We start from the raw sequence: 8,278 nt of genomic DNA on the forward strand, positions 1-8,278 counted from the left end.
GAACTTTATTCCAACGTAAGAAGTCCTATGAACAGATCAGATCAGATTGGCAAAGTGTATTTCTGGATCATGTTTTTGTTGTTGGATGTGCTTTTTACATCATTTTTGTAAAAGCCATTAGTGGAAGGACACTGCTACCTGAGACAAGTTGAATGCACGATATGCAAGTAATGCAAAAAATGATTGCTCTAGCTTATTCTGTTCTATCAGGATTTAAAGTTACACAAATGGAAACCTGCGGCCTTACAAGAGTTAAATTTAGGCTATATATAAAATAAATGTGACAATCAACATAAGAAAGAACATCTTTTCATTTACAAATAAATTATCTAACACACATTAGTGGGTCACATAATAAACTTAGAGAACAGAAAAAAGTATCCACCCCATCACGCTAGAATTGATCCAATACCAATACCAGGATAGGTATCGATACTATCGATATCTGGATTGATCTACCTACTTCTTATTTTAGGATGTCAGTGTCGTTTGAGCTCTTGTTGGCAGAATTGGGACCTGGGGAGGCAGTTAATTTCAGAGTCTATAAAATAGTATTATTTCCATATCATTGTATATTCAGTACTGGTGCACATTTTGAGCTAGTCACAATCTGACTGGTCAGATCTGTTTATTCACATGCAAAAAATCAGCTGTCGCAATACATGTCGCAAATTTGTCTTCAAAAACGTATATGGTCGGTGTGAACAGCTGCAATAATAATAGGTTACTTGTCTAGTGTGAAAAGTCCTTTAGCCTTTACATTTACTACAAAGATCATAAGAACGAATGTTTTGAAAAATACAGCATAAAATTTCATGGGCAAACTGAAATAGATAACCTACAGTAAGTCATGGCTGTAAATACACGATTTTCCAATTATCACTGCTTTCCTTGGTGTGGATAAACAAACCATTACAACTGGTTTTGGGGCCTTATGGCATTAAAAGGGGATCTCATAACAGCCAAAGAGCGGGCGGGGATGCAGTATGAATCTGCCACGGATATGTTTGAGGCCAGTAACAGACCAGCTGGCAATACATGGTACCAGAGCAGAAGAATGGGTAAGCTGTACTGTACTGTGCTCATATCGACTTGAAGGAGCACAGGAGTCAAACGAAAGTCTTTTGAAGTACTGTTTTACTTTAGTGAGGACACTTCTTTTGAAAGTGTGGCCTCTTTGTCCTCAGACTCACTCAGAGGAAATTGATCTTGATTACTGAATTTCTGTAGCTTCAACAAGCATGGCGACATCTGCTCAAATGCTGTGATATTCTTAGAGGTCAAACTTAAACAGACAGAAACAACAGAAAAGTAACCAGGGAAAAGATCTGCGTGTGTCCATGTTTATTTTGATCATTTTACATTTCAGCAAATTGTCTTTGAGGACATTAATACATTTAACACCTGCTAACTGAACAGCGTTTTGCTCCTATAATATACTGGCTTTCCATAATAACTTCACAATTCATTTGTAGTTTGGTCTCCCTACAGCTCCTACTGTAACTATACAATCAAATAACATTGGTAGGAAAATCAAATAAATTGAAAGGTATGCATTCATTTTCAATTATCAGTCATTTAAAAAAATGAAATTTAATGTTGAATTCTTCAATGCACAAATACTTAAATATAAGAAACAATACATTGGATTTCTAATGGAAGAAGTGGCTTTGGCAGAGAGAACTCAAACATCAGTCAAAGTCAGTGGGGAATAAACATTGCTGGTCCATAAATCATTACAAAGTCCACAGCACACTGACAAAGCTTGTGATGGAGAGTTTCATTTCAAAAGAACAGGAATATCATCTTGAAACTTGATTATTACATCTGTTAAAGATTTGTTTAACTTTTTCCACACTAGACGTTATGATGCTATATGCAGAGATAATGTGATTTTTATCTCTTCACTTTGGAACAAAACTCTTCATGTGGATATTTAATTAACCGAATCTATACAGTACACGTGCTGCGACTTCTGCCAGTTTTACACATCCGTTATCTTGGAAAACAAAGTTATGCTAATCAACCTGGCTTACGATGCCTGTCAAACAGAGAGGCACACAAAGCAGAGAACATTTAATGTACATTACTGAAACTAGACACATTTTTCAAGCCATTTAGACTCAATTGTCTGAACCAAATGAAGGCCAACAGTACACCAAAACCATTTCTATGAGTGATGGCAATGTCCTGTCTTCTACTACCTGCCAAACAGGCATGATTTGCATTTTCATTGTTTTACATACTTTGTCCTAAATTTGAAAATGCCACTCAAACTATGGAAGCTTTGTATTTTCATATCAAATATGCTTCTAATCACACAGGGAGCCATCGTGGAAGTCAACATTGGATGATTACTGTATTCATAGGAAAGTGATAGCTGCATGCAGTACGGTCACAACGTGTGGTCCTGCTTTCAAAAGGAACATTTTCAAATTTGTATTTTCATCTGTTAAAGAATGTTAAAGAGCACGCACATCAACATGTGAAATGTTGATCTGTTGGCTTTCTTGCTGCTTTTCCCCAATGCAAATCTGGTTTTTATTTGAGGAAGATCAGAAAGTGCATTTCTATTCTATTGCTTTGTTAAAATAAAATTACACTGCAATATAAACAAACCTGTTAAATAAATGATAAAGTACATGAAGCAGGTGGAAAATTACCAAAGACAAAAACCTGTCAGATCTGCGTGCAGGGGTAGATAATCACAAATGTCCCATTTCAAGCTTATTGTCCCCTTTTGCTTTTGTTGTTGTGCATGAATGGAGACTTTCTCAACAGCCAACTAAACTAAATCTGCCCCTAATATCCGCATTGTGTCAGAATTATATATGCTAACTGTGGATGAAAACTATAGAAACTAAATCATTTACAGAAGTCAACACTAGTTTTGCAGGTGCCTGTTTTCTGTGTGGCTTTTTGGCTGAAAAAAGCTGTTAACTTTACACCAAGCAAAATCGTATTGCTGGGATTTATCAGCACATTAACCCTTAAGATGCATTTCCCTTTAATGGTCCCTGGATGGTGATTTCAGTCACTCTGACTGAAGTGAAAATTTTAGCTTTTTTATTTACTTTGGTGGAAGGACAAATATAAATGTGACACTTTGGAGCTACTATAAACAAAAGCAGCTTTTTGTTTGGTGTGAGTTTTTTTTTCAAACTGATGCTGGCTATAGATTATCATTGTGTTTCTTCAGTAAAGAAAGCAATCATTTTTTTTTAAAAAAAAAAAGAAAAGTTCAGGTGTCAAAGAGCTGATAAAGTGCTGCAATCTGAGCTGTGATTCACCCTGCTTCAAGCTGCAAAGTCACTTGAAAACTGCAGATACATCTGCAACTCCTGCAGAGCTCGTTCCATGCTCAGTGGTGCGCAAATACGGCATTAATTATGATTAGTTAAGCTACTCAAAATTAAATGAAGAACAAATGAACTCATGTTGCAGATTTGGGCTTCTCTGTAGTTAAAAAAAAAGACTGGAAATGAATTCACAGATGTCCCATTCATGTCTCTCTTTTTTGCGTGTCATGAAATGATATGTTGCATGGGAGAAAAGCAGCATTTGGCTCTTGCTTTGTTTGTTTTTTTACGATTGCTGACTTCAGATTTATTAAAATGACAGATAAAATTACAAACATTTGAGGACCTCCATGAATGCTTCCGGGATGATTTTTTTTAAAGCCCAAAGCCTGATATACTGTTACATCTCTTATAGCTGGTGTCTGAATGTGCCCAGCAATACTTTGATCCAAGAATCAGAAGGAATGACATAACAATAACACAGAAATAACATTCGAAATGCTGAATTTCTTAAATAAGAACAGATCTTAAACTCATATTTCTGTATACACTTCATACAACAATCTGTGTAATAAACAAGATAGATAGTAATTTTAATAAAATACTGACAAGAGAAAAGAAAAAGTCTTGCATGTGTGGTAAAGCACAAAGCATCACCCGATAAAGTATATCTGTAATAAAACACTGTGTCTCATTTCATTCTATTTAGATTTACAACTGAACAAAACAACCTCTGATACCAACATTAACCTTAAAAATAATCAGTGAACCTGCAGGACGCTCTGAGTGAGATACAGTTTAGCTATATTCAAGCAGTATACAGATGTTTAGTTCATGTAAACTTTTTATCCTAACAACTGGAAGCATCTACAGTGGCTGTGTGAGTGACCATGTGTGTGTGTGTGTGTGTGTGTGTGTGTCCGTTTATGGTAGTAATCTTTACATTTTCTCCTGAATCTCTTATTCAGACTGTATTGGCTCTGTTCTACTGCATGAGTTTTGTGAAAAATATATCCACAACATCTAGCGAACAAAACCAGCAACCAAAACACATGATGACAACAGCTTTCTATTGTAGTGTGAACAAAAGGTGATTAGACTTTGTTGTTTGGAGTGTGACTGATAATTTTAAACTTGCAAAGTGCTCTTGGAAAAATCCTCATGACTGCCAGAAGTTGGTCTACTCAAGTAACTACTGTGACCATTTATACTCTAAGTTCAAATGGTCTGAAAATACAGTTCAGGTTTGTTTTTTGACATCTGCACTGATACTGATAACAAATCTAGACTTTTACCTCATTAATAGTGAACTAATTCCAGCACTGACAACAAACATCAGAAAAGGACACATTTGTGAAATGCTGCTGTGATGAAATGTGCTGAACTCTATACTGAAGAATGAACCCAGGAAGGGAAGTAAACCAGGTTAAAGCTGTAAATTTGTGAGAAAGACTAAAATAAACCAGTAAATGAATTAATAATGGCACACCATCCATAGTTTTGTGATTCGTTTCTTGCAGGATAACCATTTTAGTCTCGGAGACTTAGCGTTATTTAGTTGAATATTAACCCCATCCTCTGACTTACTGTTTAGTTTGTTTAGCTACACTTGCACTTACAAACCATTATATTCCTGTTAAAGATGAAAAACAGCAGGAGTTGATGTAATTACATTGCGAGTAATTAACTGTGTGAAAGTGGGTGTTTGTACAAATCAACATGCAACAGCAAAGTACAGTGAGGCCTTCCGCTGTCAGAATTATTATCATCTGCATACATGGTACACGGACCATGCCTTATGTATTAATCCTAATTATTAACCAGCGTCTGAACGACTCATCAGATGTCACTGATGAATGAAGTTGCTGTCTTAAAATGTGAATTAAAAGGATGATTAAACAGCCAAGCAGGTATGTGGTAACCCTCCCCTGTGACTTGTGGTCTGTAACACAAAGTATGACATTTAAATGGATCACATTTTCCTCCAATCTTTGATGCTTTGATGTTTTCAAAGATTGCTGCAAAACATTTAGGCTTAACCTGGGTTGAATGCAAATAAATCTCACATGAATGAAATGTACTTTTAAATTTGTATTTGCAATTATTCTGCAGGTGAATTTGGATAAAGTAATCACAGAAGCATGGCTGTCAGTCAGAAGTTGTGGTATGCAGCACTTACCTAATCCTTTTCATCTCACATGTCTGATTCTGTGCTGCCTCTTTACTGCTTCAGCGCCATTTTGTGATTAAGGCTGATAGCATATCTGGAGTTTTCTGTAGGAAATACGACGGTGTGCAGGTTCAGATAATGATGCCAGTGCAATCTTCTATAATTTTCTTCCCTATTACCCTTTTTGTCACAGTCATAAGCACCGAGAAGTCACAGGGACCTTTGGCACTAAAATCCTGTAAAGAAAGAGTGCTGCCTTCACAAAAGGAGTTCAAATAACACATATTATGTTTCTTCCCTTAAAATGACTTTTAATGATGCAATCATTGCAGTGTATCAAAAGCAGTTTCCTTTTAATAGAGTTCAATGTTGAAGAGATGATTATGATCATTTTAAAAAATGTCTTTTAGCTGTTGTTAATAAAAATGTCTAGATTGAACTTGACTTGTATTGACTCTCAGAAACAAAAACCCAGCAAGCAGCAGTTGCAGAAAAACTTAGTTGTTGCTGACTAAACTGGGTTTTACAGAGAACTGATCTTCTCATTAATCCATCCCCTGAACAGTGATTGGTCAGTTATAGCTTAAAAAGACAAATTAGCAGGTATGTCAACCTTCAAATTTTGCAGTACATGAGAAATAAATGATGATGACCTTTGTCTTTTGCTGTATTTATTCCATAATCATATTTAAAATGGGAGAAATATATTGACAACAATGTTTGTTTCTCAGGAAAGAGAACACAGGGGCATTTGAACTAAGAACTGTGGCTGCAAAAGCACTACTGCTGTCAGCGACATCAGAATCAATCTGGAAATCTATCGATTTTGGGGACACTGGTCAATATCTGACTGTTCCCTGTGCTTCTTTTAAAACACAGTTAAATATGAATTTTTAAAAAGCAAGTAACAACCTGAATTAATCTCAAATAATTGCCTATGGTTTAGAGCTTGTAGTTAAAAGTATGTGTTTGTTCTCCACTGTCCAGCACAAGCCTTTAACATGCTTCAACATGATTGGTCAGTAGAACTACAAGCGGATTATTAAAGGAAATCAAAGATCTTGTTTTCTGTCTACAAATATCAGCATTATAATTAAACCAAATACTGATGCTAAAACAATTACATCAGCCAGTTTTCTAGAAGCCTTGTACTGTTTGTGGTTTTCTTAGTAGTTTTACTTGGTGACAAACTAAGACAATTACATCACACAACAAAATATACTCATTTAAGTTGTCTCCATCTACAAAAGAGGAAATACTGATGTTGGTTTTATGGGATGTCAGGAGAGATACTCCTTTCTACTTCCTTGGGCATCAAATATTGCCATTTTGAGAAAGCAGCTGAAGTCTCACAGTTATGCACACGGTGTTCGTTGCCACCTGTGCCATAATACAACAGCTACTGAGACAGGTCTGTCACACCCAAGTGGTTATGTATGGGTGCTTCTAAAATGCGTCTTTTCATCAGATTTATATGGATTACCTACATGTCCAGGCTTACTGTTGCAAATGGCATATTTAAAAACAAATCAAGATATCGTCTTAGCCAACTGGACTAAAAAAGGAGTTTGAGATGCCTAAACCTAACCAGCCTATTAACGTAAAAAGTGAGCGCAAACGAAGCAAAATAAAACGTGGACAGCGGTCTCCTGGGTGAGTCACTCCACCACTGTCTGTCTGCTGCTCTGCAAAAACAGGACCACTGTCTGTTCATGTCTCATTCTGCCACAGCCGATGTGTCAAGCTACCAACGTCAGAGGGCAGCTTTTAGGTATTTGTGCAACAGCACAGACAAAAAGACAACGTTTGACGTACTAGGATGACTATGTATTGGCAGCAGTATGAGTGGATTATTAATTACAGATCCAAGGTCAGTTATATAATGAAATAATGAACGCATTTAGCATATGATGACTAATCGGGTTGGTTCCAAATAAGCTCCACAGCATTTTAGTTGCATGAAAAAAATATTGAACCAATTGTATATTTTATGGATTTTGTCATAATGAGTAATTGTACAAATGGCAAAATTCTTGCACAGATATATCATACACCTGTACACCTTGTGGAAATCTAGGTTTGGTCTGAACTCTATATTATGTGCCTCTTTCTGAAAATAAATAATTTACTCCTTGAACACAAAGTTCGAGCAGTAGATGCAGCAAAGGTTGAATTTATAATAAAAATTGAATCAGACCCTGCAATGGACTTAATCATACAATAATATGTGTCATGACAGCCTATTCAAACTGTTTCTGTAGCTACTGTCTGCTCTTAGAGGATCAGGCTGATCACATATTCAGTAAAAACACAGTATCGCCATCACACTGCCAGATTATTATCTCTCTGTGTTTGATGTTAAACCTCAGTGGAAGCACACGGATCACACTGAGCCGAAGGAGAAACCATTAAGAACAAGTCTGACTCGACTTTGCACAGGATACAGCCTGTAGAGCCTCTGAGCTGCGGTAAGCGGGGCTGACATGTCGTGTGCGCTGGTGTGATAGTTTAACATTCCAGCTGTCTGCTCTCGTTGCAGCGGGCCACCTCACGCTCCCCTGCCTGCCGGCCTTTATTCTGTGATCTGCTCGGCTGTCTGTTTGCCAGCCTCACTCTGCTGCTCTGCCCATCAGAGGCGCGTATTTCCTTCCCGCTGTGCTCTTCACCTTCTTAACATTTGGTTGTCACACCTTTGCACTTCGTGTGCCCAAGGTGAATAGTTGATGTGGAAGAACCTAAACTAAAGTATGTCAAACTGCTTCAGGGCTACATGCATGGAGAAATTCCACATAACTTAACAAACTGTGTC

This window comes from Pundamilia nyererei, unplaced genomic scaffold, assembly GCF_000239375.1.
Source record: "Pundamilia nyererei isolate P.nyererei 1_Seehausen unplaced genomic scaffold, PunNye1.0 scaffold00332, whole genome shotgun sequence".
Taxonomy (NCBI): Eukaryota; Metazoa; Chordata; class Actinopteri; order Cichliformes; family Cichlidae; genus Pundamilia; species Pundamilia nyererei.